The 12367-nt window shown below is 37.9% G+C and overlaps 1 protein-coding gene across 2 annotated transcripts in view; it reads left to right on the top strand.

Moving 5' to 3' along the window:
* The window catches only part of LOC108715639 (voltage-dependent R-type calcium channel subunit alpha-1E), a 278548-nt gene that overhangs the window by 158289 nt on the left and 107892 nt on the right, over window positions 1-12367 (top strand). The gene's annotated exons all lie outside the window — the stretch shown is intronic.

Here is a 12367-nt window from a genome sequence, read left to right as displayed (position 1 = left end):
CAATATGATGTATTTGACAGTAATGCAACTTTCAAAGAAAGACCTATAAATTGATACCAATTTACGGAATCCACAAAAGCTAAACATTTATTACCCGTTTAATGGAAAATGATATGGAACAGGGATTGAAACTTCTCTTGAATGTGTGGCCTCTATATAAATAAAAGATAATAATAATAATAGTCAGGTTAATTAATTAGCTCTTTGCCCTTTTATTGGGAATTTCCTAGAAATATGTTCACAATTGCCAATGGAATTAACTGCAGAAGTCTCATTTTAATCTGCTATTAACTCATTAGTAATATAGGAAAGGATGCATGGCAACAGAACAGCATTGCAATCGAGTGCTTCACACATTTTATGCATTAAGCTGTGTAATGTGGGTACATAGATATACACAAAGACGTGTGTTTGTGTGTATGAATATTGTTGCAATATAATAGAGAGATCTCACTTACCTTAGGAGGATTTGCCCCAGTCCAGTAACCCATAGCAACCCATCAGATATTGGCTTTCTTTATTTTTCCTTCAACAGACTGTTCGGTGTTAAACGATCATAAAAAATGTTTGCTTGCTTAGGGTTTCTGCATGTGGGCAAAGCTGCCTAGGCTAATAAGCTCCAGAGTATCTAAGAACCAAACTAGCCATCTGATTCTAAAAGATTCCACTGTAGTTATTGATCTGCGTGTGGGTTAACAGCACAGCACAACAGCCTTAGGCTGGGAATTGAAGTTAGACATCACCTGTAGGGCAACAGGCTACCATTGGATGATGAAAACTGAACATGTCCCTAAAAGGAGTCCATTTCAAGAAGAATAAGTGGCTTGGAAATGAGGATGCATGTTAAGTATCTGGCAAATGTCATCTTGCTGCTTTTCACTATGCCTGTGCTGCTTGCTTCTGTTTTATGTTCATCAAGCCCTATCATTTGTTACCACTGTACTTGTATGTGTCTGCCTCCATTTTTGTATCTGTCAAGGAATATTGTCCTTGTCCTTGAAGTAATGAAGTTAAGCTTAAGAACACTGCTAAACTGCATCACATTCGGAAGCAACCTTTGCTCTGTATCCTGACTAATATTATTCTCCCTTATACTGAACATGCGGTCAGTCCTGTTAAAACTCAAATGATGGCTTTGTAAAACAATGATGAGAAAAGTTGAAGTTTGTATTGCTTGTAGCGTATGTAAGGGCTCGCACTGATGGGCGTTTTTACCCGGCTTTCTCCTGCGGTCAGAACGAAGTGCAGCCTGTATTTCGATATAGAGCTGTATCACACAGGCAGGTCCAACTGCCAAATGCAGGTGGAATGCAATATGATGCTGCATAGATGTGCCTGGGTAAATGTGCCCATCAGTTTGAGCCCTACAGCAGTTGAGCAACTTTATTTCATTGTTAATATTTTTTATTATTCATTGAAATCAGCTCATTTGCACTGTCCTCCATTGATATAATGCTACATCTCAATTCTCCTGTATTTCTTGTCAGTCTTCCATATGTATTTTCCCTCCTTGGGCAGAGCAAGACAAGCCATATTGATATCCAACCAAACCCCAAACATAGTTATCATCTTGGCCCCAAACAGGGACCAACAAGCTGCTGATTCAGTTAGAGTGGGCAAGTCAGCAGGCAATATTGGCACATGTATGACCAGTTTTAGTGTGAATGCTTTTCTGCAAACTACAAAAATGGCGCAGATTTAAATTTTCCGTTACATGTTATAGAGGGTCACCATTCACTACAAAGGAATGTATGGTTTGTGTCATATTACAGCATGTATCAAAAGGAGAAATGAAAGAGCTGACCCATTTAGCTGCACCCTCCCATCCATAACTTCCGAAGCTCATGTGAAGTGGTTAAATTAAAACATAACTTTTCATGCAACATTAAAACTAATGTCCAGTGTGCAACATTAAAATAACAGTTAGCAGCAGGTGGCTGATCGATCAGTCAAATGGGTGGGTTCAATTTGTTATATGCTATTGCACTTATATAACAGACTAATAATCGACTATTAGTCAAAAATATTATGTAGCATAATCAAAATGCCACCATAATAGAGTGTAATCACCGGCAAAGTCATCGAGAGGCTATCCCTCACAGTGCCAACCCCTTCACCCACTTCGAGATCCCTCCCATAGAGTGTAAGATGAGCGCACTTGTATAGTTTGTGTCGGTGACCTAAGGCCATTATCGTAACACTTCGTTCGGTGGAGTACAGTGTGCCTCAGGCACATCAAAGCATAGAATTGCTACTAGTACTAGCCCTCGGATCCAAAAGAGCCTCCAACCCCTTCACCCAGAACGATCCGTGAGTTATAATTGCCCTTCTACGTCCATATCAGCAGTCCTGCCTAACCGTAAACAAAAAGTTCACCTTTTAGAATATGCTACATGATAATTTTGACTATAAGTCGATTATTAGTCTGTTATATACAATAGCATATAACAAATCAAACCCACCCATTTGCCTGGTCGATCAGCCACCTGCTGCTAACTGTTATTTTCATGTTGCACACTGGACATTAGTTTTAATGTTGCATTAAAAGTTGTTTTTTTAATTTAACCACTTCACATGAGCTTCGGAAGTTATGGATGGGAGGGTGCAGCTATATGGGTCAGCTCTTTCATTTCTCCTTTTGATACATGTTTAACTATTTGACCCTGCACACCATTCCCTGTGTTTGATGGCTGGTGCTCTCCAATACCCGACTCTTTCATATTACAGCATGTTGCTGTACTAAAGTTTTATTGTTCCACATTTATTATTCTCCTGAATTCACCTCACCCACCCAGTTTGTTCTGTTCTCCCACACAATGGGCCTGAACTGTTTACCTCTATGACTCCCTATACTGTGGGTGTATGATGTCCCCAAACCTACACCATGGGTTAATTAATTACTCCATTTTCCACTTCTCATTGTTCTGTAAACCATATGACCGACATTGACAGACTGTTCCTGAGGAGACCCTAGGGGCCGTTTAGCTACTCTCTTACATGTACCTGCTGTTTAGCAGAATAATGAAGACTCCCAGGCGGGCAACATAATGCATGCATTTTACATTAGGTATTGTTAAAATTGGCAGGTTGTTGGGATATTGTTAAAAAATAGCATTTAGGCATGAAGTGTGCCATGCAATGTACCTTTTGTAGCCCTTTATTCATTATATCAGGGAAACAAAAATAGGATTACACAGAGATAAAGTGTTGCACATGCACTTGAGTATAGCTTGAAAATAAATATCTCTGGCTATTATATTTAATAATCATCACCAATGCAGATGGGTTTGGTGGATGATAGAAGAATGTTACCTTTCTAAATAACTACATTATAATGTATTGCGTTGGTGGTGGAAAGATGGCCTTAGGCTGTTTTCTTTTCCCTAGGTTTGGGTTCCAGTGAAAGCAAAAGTACTACACCGTACGGTAACCATTTTGACAATCTTTAAAATTCCATTTTAGGTTATGGTTACATTGCAGGTCATTTAAATCCTCAATCTACTATATTGATCACCTCTTGAAGAGCATCAATATAACTAGGCACAAGCCATTGTGCACATTTATTAAAACATAATTTAGGGCCCTTGTTTGCTGTATTACTGGAGATTCTACTGGAGGTGTTGGCATTAGCACAGGCTGCCAAGTTTCATATAAATCATATGCTTTCCGTACCATTTCCTTGAATTAGGGCATGTTTCTACACAGGTGGAGAAGCAGCTTGGTATACCATTAACTAAAATATGACAGTGCTAATAGCTTTACACAGGAAGGACGATGAAAGAAAGCTGTAATTGGGTGTCATGGATTACTCCACGGGTGCTTATTTGTAGACTGTTAGTGACTGAGCCCCAATTAATCCTCTTGGATAAAGAGCTATAACCACAGAACAGGGTACAGATACACACCGCTGTGCTTTGTGCTCCCGTGTTTGTTATAGTTCTAAAAAGTGGAAATCTGACCCTGGTCAGTTTTGCAGAAAAGTCATAGGGAACAGTGTCACCTATGCAGGTACTTTGGGGTCTCAGTGATTTTCATATTGTATTTAGTGGGGCCAAAATGTTCCATTGCCACTATAGTGGGTTAGATATTTAGAAAATAAGGCTACATATACTTTAAGCAAGTTTGAAATAAACAAGGTGTTACATTGTCAAAGTGTTGGGTGACAATTGAACATGCAGACCTGCAGTCACATGGGACCATACTGCTATGCAAAACAGGTCATGTCCCTGCAGTTTCTGAGGACCCCAAAATGTTAACTTTGGAAACCCTACTGGCTGCAGTGCTTTATATTTTCCAGGCCAGTCTGTTTAACAATATCCCCCCATTCATTTATTTCAGTTTTACTGGCCATATAAATTTCTTCACAGCTTCTAGGCATGTCACATTGCTAGTTGAATGTAGAGAATCAATTTATATGGATAAACATCTCTCTTCCCGAGGGAATATTCTCTCACAGATTTCTGTGAGGGGAAATAATTCATCCAGCACTACAAGCAAACTTTCAGTATGAAGCTGAACAACCATCTTTAAGTGCATTCTGCATTGCCCGCGGCCTGCTGGTTAAAATGGCTGGTTCCTATCTTCGGTACATACTTGTCATGAGGTAAAATGAAAACAGGAAGTCAATTTAGCAGGTAGGAAGAGGAGGTGCTTTGGTTTTATTGGTAATACTGTGAGAGCAGCTTGTGTGAGGGTAAGAATAGGCCTGAGAGTCCTGCCACTAAGAGAAGTAACTTAACTACTGCAGAGTGGTCCCATTCAATAGAGAAGCACACACACACTGGGTCTGTTTTTTAATAAGCCATAGAAAGAGAGTTCTTACATTTCACCTTCCATCTATTCACTACTCTGCTTCTTTGTGTATATCCCAGCAACCTGAGAGTTCTCACTGGCTGCCACAGCTCTGAAGCTCTGTAATTAGAAGGTGTGAGTGGAGTGTGTCAGTGAACACGGGGAGGCCTGAATTATATTTCTGTTATATCACTCCTGCATACTTGGAACCTTAGTCAAAACACTTTGCTACAGGTGCAATAGACAGGTTTTTTGCTGGAAGAAGACTAATAGTGGAAGCAAGTTGCAACTATGGTTAGCAACGTGTCTTCCAAGTGCATACACAGTATGGTTTTTAGTGTTGTCTGTCACAGCATTTTGATATTTATGTTGCTTTTGGCACAATAGATAATTAACATTTGGGTTATTTAGGAAGGATGCACTTCATATTTGCTACAATGCTGTTAGCTAAAGCAATTGGCAGTTTGAGGGTGAAGTGGGTAGAATTCCTGTCTTGCTATGTTGGGCTCTCAGTCTGATTACACAGGACAAACTCTGTGTTTTTGAATGGATGGTATTGCATAGTTATGCCGGCCCTTCGATGATCGATTTGTTAGCTTGGGCCACAACTTAGTGCATAACAGGTTTATAGACATGGGAAACATTCCAGTCATTCAGCCAGAGTCCCAAATAGGTTTTAACCTCAAATTTCATACTAATTGAGTGATATCTGTCAATTTCAATGCATAAGCTGCAACTGTGTCAGACAAAACTTTACCTGGCAACTGGAATAATGTTGTAAATTTAGGTAAAAAAATCACAGCAATTGTATCAAGAATTGTATTTTGCACGCTGTTCAAAAGTAAATGTGTAAGTAAATAACCCCTACTGGTTTTGTGGGGCTCTTTTTATTTTTGTGCAAAATTAGGATGAAATTCTGCCTTTGTCCCCAAAGTGCAGTGATTCCCTCCAGACTTTCAACATAACTGAAGTTGCCCGTGGAGAATCAAACACAAAAATTTGCTATAATAGTGCAAAATAGCATCTTCCTGAATCACATACACCAGGGGTGTCCAAACTGCGGCTCGAGGGCCACATGCGGCCCTGGATGCATATGAATGCGGCCCAGCTTGGTTCCGGAGGAAACGTCATGTCACAAAGGATATAGGAGGAGGTGGGGACTCTTCCCATTGCCCAGTTAGTAATAATAATATAATAATACGTCTATTTAATATCCAGGTGTCCCATATTCCAGTGTATAGCTCCATCTGGTAATCCAACTGGCAGTGTAGTTCTTTTCTGTGTATTTCCTTTACTTTACAAATCAAACGTGTTTGTGTATTTCATGTGTGGCCCCAGACAATTTTTCTTTTTCCAATGTGGCCCTGCGAGCCAAAAGTTTGGACACCCCTGACATACACATTGTAACTGTGCACAGTAGGAGTGTAGGGATGTTGTCATTACTAGTGACTTTAGATCTATAGCTACAATGAACATTCACTATAGTAAGTGCAATAAATAGATGTAGATTCCAACTTTTTTACCCACAATGCAGCTTTACTTTTCAAATAACAACAAGTTTTGCAGGATTTACTGCTAGTGTAGATTGCATTATATCATGTCCTTATGGCCCCAAAAATGCAATTCGTATGGTATATGTGCAACATGCAAAGGGAACCCTAGATGTCACAACTCCAAGGCAGGTTTTAATTCTAGTGCTTCATTGTTTCCAAGCATTCTGTTTTCTGCACCTTATGCAGCAAAGTAGGTGCAACCAGCATGTTAGCACAAGGAATGAGTACAGAGGAGCATGTATAAACATGTACCTTTTTAAGTATTGTTTAATATTAAATTAACCCTCTCATTATTAAAGAGCTCAATTGCAGAATCAAAATTGAACAGCAAGGTTCTCTGTTTTAAATCTGCTAGAGGATGTCACATCTGAGAGAGGGTTCTCTGGAAAAAGAGCTTTTGGTCTCAGATGGAGGTACTGGCCATGTTATAGCTAAGCTGAAGAGAGCAGGAGGGCACAGAAAGTAACAGATTTGTATCTCAATCATTTTTCACACACATTTTCACACACTCATCTACTGTATGGTAGATATAAAATACACATCATCTTAAACACCATGTATAGCTTTCCCTCTAATTCCTTCTCCTTTCAAAAAAAAATATATTTTGTGCGCACATTTTAAACTTGTGGGGACATTTTTAAAAGCTGTGTGCACAGGTCAGACTAAATGCATAATTTTGTATTTTCACACAAAATTCTTTGTGCGCACTACAATCTATTGTGTGTGCGCTGGCCTCTACATTTGCGCACAGTTTAGAGGGAACATTGCCAGTTAGATGCATTTGCTTCCACTGTTTTGCATGTTTTACAATTTTAACTGTATTTGCAACCACTAATCTCATTCTAACTAGTTATATAGAATCACACTGCTGATCTACTGCAAGTTTTCCCCTCCAAATTAGGTCATCACCTTATGTTTTTCTATGTGGTTCATATTTCAGTGCTACAATATATCACATTCTGTATCACATCTTGCCACTTAATTATAAAGTGCATCTGCGCAGATACTAATTAAAATGGGAAAAGTCAGAGCCTGACACCACCTGGTGAGTCAGTATTTCCAGCAAAGACAAAATGCCTTTCTCCTTGCTGTACCAGGAGAAGTCTGGATTAGCATATGGATGCTAAGGCCTTTCATATCATATCTATTCAATTTATCATTTAGGTTTTATTCATCCAATGTTTGCTTCAAACAGTCCATTATTATCTTTTTTCAGTACCTTAACCTATTCAGTGCCTATTCATGATCAAATTAGCACATATTAGTCTCTGGCTGACCTAGAAATGTTGGAACTTGCATCCAGCAATAGCTACTGTGGTCTTGTCGTCTTAGTGAGGTACCAAGGTACATACCCCATTCTCACCACAGTGTGTTTTAGAGATCAATATGCATAATATTTTCCGTCTCTGGTTTGAATACTTGCCCAACTCAAGGACAAGTAACATCAGAACGGAAAAAGGAAAAAGGACAGGTTATTTTGTCATTCAAATATTATCCTTTCTAGAAATGGTGCCAGATTTTTAAGAATGTTTACTAAATGAACAATTTGGAGCCTTTTTTTTTTGGCATGTGATGCTTCCTTGGCGCATATTCAAAACCTCCCATTTTACTATTTATAAAAGTGCAAGCTTTCCCAGTTAACACATTTTTGGACTGAGGCAGTAGGTCACACAGCTCAAACTCTTATTATGACATGGTGTATTTAGGACAAACTAGCTACATTTCCATTGCTGTCTTACAGTCCTGCAATCCCGCAGCCCTATAACTGCAATTTCAAAGGTAAGATTGATAACATAAAGTACTCACATTTGGAAAACAATTTTTATTCTCATTTTCATGACTTAAGAATAAATAGCAGACAATATGCAATGTTACGTCATTGGTACCAGAGATAGGTTAATACATTTTAAAAATACGATGTCACTCTCCCCTCATGCATACTTTGTCTGTGCTCTGATGGGGGTGCATCACAATTGCACACTCATTAGAAGAGAATGTCTTTTTGACAGGCCTGGTAACCTGCTGTACACTGCAGCCTTACCTCATGGCAGGAGTGGGCTGGTCCATTAGATATAACTCACTCCCTTAAAATGTTGAATATGGACAGGATGAATGTCCCCAACTCTAGAAGGTGTAGAGCAGTTGTTGGTCACTATTATATGCCTGCTATTCAGAATTTTAGGTAAAAACGTAGCAGATTTATAGAAGAGGAACTTGCAATCCTACGGGTTCTTGAGTCATATTATTACAGTTTAAAACAATCTGAAGCCTACATAATAGAGTACATCTTCTTTTTCATATACCAAGTTTTAGCGGCACATTAACTTAGCTCAAGTGAATGAAAAAATACTTCGAATTTCGAAAGTTTTTTTTGGCTACTTCGAGCATCGAATTGAATACTTCGACCTTCGACTACGTCTTCGAATGGAACAATTCGAAACTAAAAATCGTTCGACTATTCGACCATTCGATAGTCGAAGTACTGTCTCTTTAAAAGAAAAAAACTTCGACTTCGCCAACTAAAACCTACCGAGGTACAATGTTAGCCTATGGGGAAGGTCCCCATAGGCTTTCTAGCAAATTTCTGATCGAAAGAATTTTGTTCGATCGATGGATTAAAATCCTTCGAAACGTTCGATTAGAAGGATTTAATCGTTTGATCAAACGATTCTTCCTTCAATCGAACGAATAGCGGTAAATCCTTCGACTTCGATATTCGAAGTCGAAGGATTTAACTTCGATATTCGAATATCGAGGGTTAATTAACCCTCGATATTCGACCCATAGTAAATGTGCCCCTAAATGTTTGGCTAAACTACACAATATATTAATGTACTATAAGCTGTTGTGGCCGGGGCCCTCTTTTTCTCTTGTATTGGTAAGAGAAATGCCTCGGTGAAAGCCAGGGAGTATATGAAAGTTTATTAGATGGTGGTGTTTTAGCTCACCCTAGGAGAGAAAAATGACTTGGGCTATTTTATAGAGCAGTTAGAGGCTATACCGAGGAGAGCAGAATGATTTGTACCCCAGGAGTGATCAACCAGTGTTGGATGTCAAGTGGTAAGTTAAAGGTAGTGAAGAATCACTACAAGAGCACTTGGACATACTATACATTGTACAGTGTCTGGGGTTCCAGAGTAAGTAGACTGTAACTAATACCCTTTATGGCATTTGTCATCATGAAGAAATTAAATGTGTACCATGTGTGAGGACAAGTCCTAGCCAATAAATGAAATGCTGTTTCAAGAATACTTCCCCAGGGGGGTGGTTGTGGCAGTGTGTCAAATAGTGTGTCTTCCACCCTTTAATTAAGGGAACCCCCTTGGAAAGAACCCTGTGTAATGTACAATCTTGGGGTGACCAGGGGTGAATACATGTACAAAGTCATAAGCAAGCTCCTACAGTCTCTTGGCAATATCTGTCTGCAACTTAGAGGATACTGTGGTGGATTATATTGGTTCAGTCTGAGGGGGTGAGCATTTTATGTATAACTGATGCACATTTCTTGTCGTGGAGGATTATTTATTAAAGGTTGAATTTTAGTGGTTTTTGAGGTTTTTGAAACCAAATCTAAACTCACAAACTCTAAAACCCGGTTGTCAATGAACTTGTTAAAAAATCCAAATATAAAGTATGAACAAAATAAAAGCAATGAGCAATGTGCCGCAAAATACGAATACCTAGAAAACCTCTAAAAATAATAATTTTTTGGACAATCCCCAGCAAAAAAAAAAAAAATCCAACAACTCTAAGAGGCCCATTTATCAAAGGTTGAATTTGGAATTCAAGTGAATTTTTTAATAAATTTGGAAATACTCACAATTCGACTGGGAGTTTATTTAAGAAAAAATTTGAACATCTAAAACTCGAACGAATATTCCCGACCCGAAAACTCGAATACAAGCCAATTTGAATTCAACTACAGTCGAATAGAGTTTTTTCCAATTAGAACATTATTACATCTGCCCCTAAAAGTCTGAATGGAATAAAAGTGACACAATAAGATCAGAGCAGCTCCCATTGACCTCTATAGAACCTTGACAACTTTTACTTGGCAAAGTTTTGCATTAGAGGTTTTTTTCATTTAATGAATCTAACATTTTTAAAGCTTTTTAGAAATACAGGAAATACCAAAAACTTTAAAAGATTTGTGGAAATAAAATTTAATTTGATTATAAGCAAATGGGCTTAGTAGTTTATTTTGCACACTAGGGTCCTGAGTTCTAATGTTTGTTTTCCCAGGTTTGTATTTTTTGTGTGTTTCCAAACAGTTAACCCAGTTAATTTAGGAATAGTTATTATGTAACATTGGCCTTAACAAAATACTGTATTCTACTCTAAGGGACACATTTACTAAGGGTCGAAGTGAATTTGAAGTGAATTTTCGAATTCAAAAACTTCGAATTTCGAAGTAAATTTTGGGTACTTCGACCATGGAATAGGCTAAATTTGACTTCTATTTCGATTCGAAGTGAAAATTGCGTAGACTATTCGACCATTCGATAATCGAAGTACCGATGCGATAACGGAGGGCATCGGTAAGTCTTAGTAATGAGGTATGTTTTTTTGACAAAATACTTTTGACAAAATAAATGTAATTTGGTGAAAGGTTTTTCTATTATAGTTTAGAGGGATCAGTGTACAGGAACCTTATTGTATACTAAATAAGTCTTTTATAATATTATAATTATTGTTCCCTAGAAAAAATCTAAAAAGCATTTTACCAAATATTACACTTTCTTGTTACATTGTATCATACTTGCTTTGCAGGTTTTACTGAGAGTGTATAATTTATTAGTACACCCACTAAAAAAGACCAATGGAGAAAAAAATGAACAAATAGAAGGAGAATTAATGCTGGTCATAAATGGAAGTTCTCACCAAGTATAATATGGAGGTCAGATGCACATGCTCCAGACCATCAGCAAAGGTGATTACTAAAGAGAAAAAAAAAAGAAATCACCTGACCCCTGAGAGGCTCAGCAAAAAATGTATTAATCAGACATGGGCCATTTTCATGCTGTAATAGGGAGGGAGGTTCCAAAGGGAAAAAGTTTATGGCAAATGTAGTAGACTCCAGGCCTCATGCCTAGCCCTCTATGCTCAGTTATTTTGCTAGTTTGGCGTGTGTATGTGTTTTTAAACATATTGTTATTATTTTTGTATAAGATATTAATAAAGTGTATTTTTGTACATTTATTAACCTTGGCCATGGTGTGCTCCATATATTTCTTTCTTTGTTTATGATGGCTAAAGACTAAGGTAGTTGAGCAGGCACTCATGTTATCCCATATAATATACAATATGGCATTGGCATTTTTAAAGGATGAAAGTGAAAGTTTACCCTTTGATAAATATGCCTTTAAAAATACAATTTAAATGAATGGAGAGAGGCGGTATTTCACTCTAGAGAACTCTGGTGATCTCTAACTTCACTCTTTGATAAATATACCCTTAAGGCTGTAGGTAACCCAATAATTTGGGAATTAAAAAAAAAATACTGCACTTGTCTACATGGGTTAACATGAGAGCCCTCTTAATTACCCTTGTCTTTGTCACTCACTCCTTATTACTGGTCTGAGGCATGGGCACCTAGAGCACACATTGTAATAGCTGAGCACTTCTATTGACCAGCCTTATATTTCTTTTAATCAGATTTCATTTAGAGATGCTGTTCTTTTCATATATGACTTTAAGAGAGGCAAAGTAGGTCTCCCTGGTTGGCAATTGAGCTTTTGTGGGATCTTTTTTATTAGGCAGGGCATCAGTTATTTTATACTGACACTTTATATGACATTAAAAAGCACGTGTGATATGTTTGTGGAGATTTGTGTTTTGTCTACAAAATTCCCAGTGTATTCCAACCAGCAAGATGGCATAGGTTGCATTTTCAACCAGGAAGTGTTTGAATTTTAAATTTTGAAAATTTGAATGACATAGGTCTTAAATCATCATACTGTCTTTTATACTTGAATGTGAACCAGTCATGTTTTTATTATATCCATTTGAGTCTATTTTCCTTA

This window comes from Xenopus laevis, chromosome 4S (assembly GCF_017654675.1).
Source record: "Xenopus laevis strain J_2021 chromosome 4S, Xenopus_laevis_v10.1, whole genome shotgun sequence".
In the NCBI taxonomy this organism is placed as follows: Eukaryota; Metazoa; Chordata; class Amphibia; order Anura; family Pipidae; genus Xenopus; species Xenopus laevis.
The sequence above is the reverse complement of the archived record's forward strand: the minus strand, read 5'-3'. Positions and strand labels throughout refer to the sequence as shown.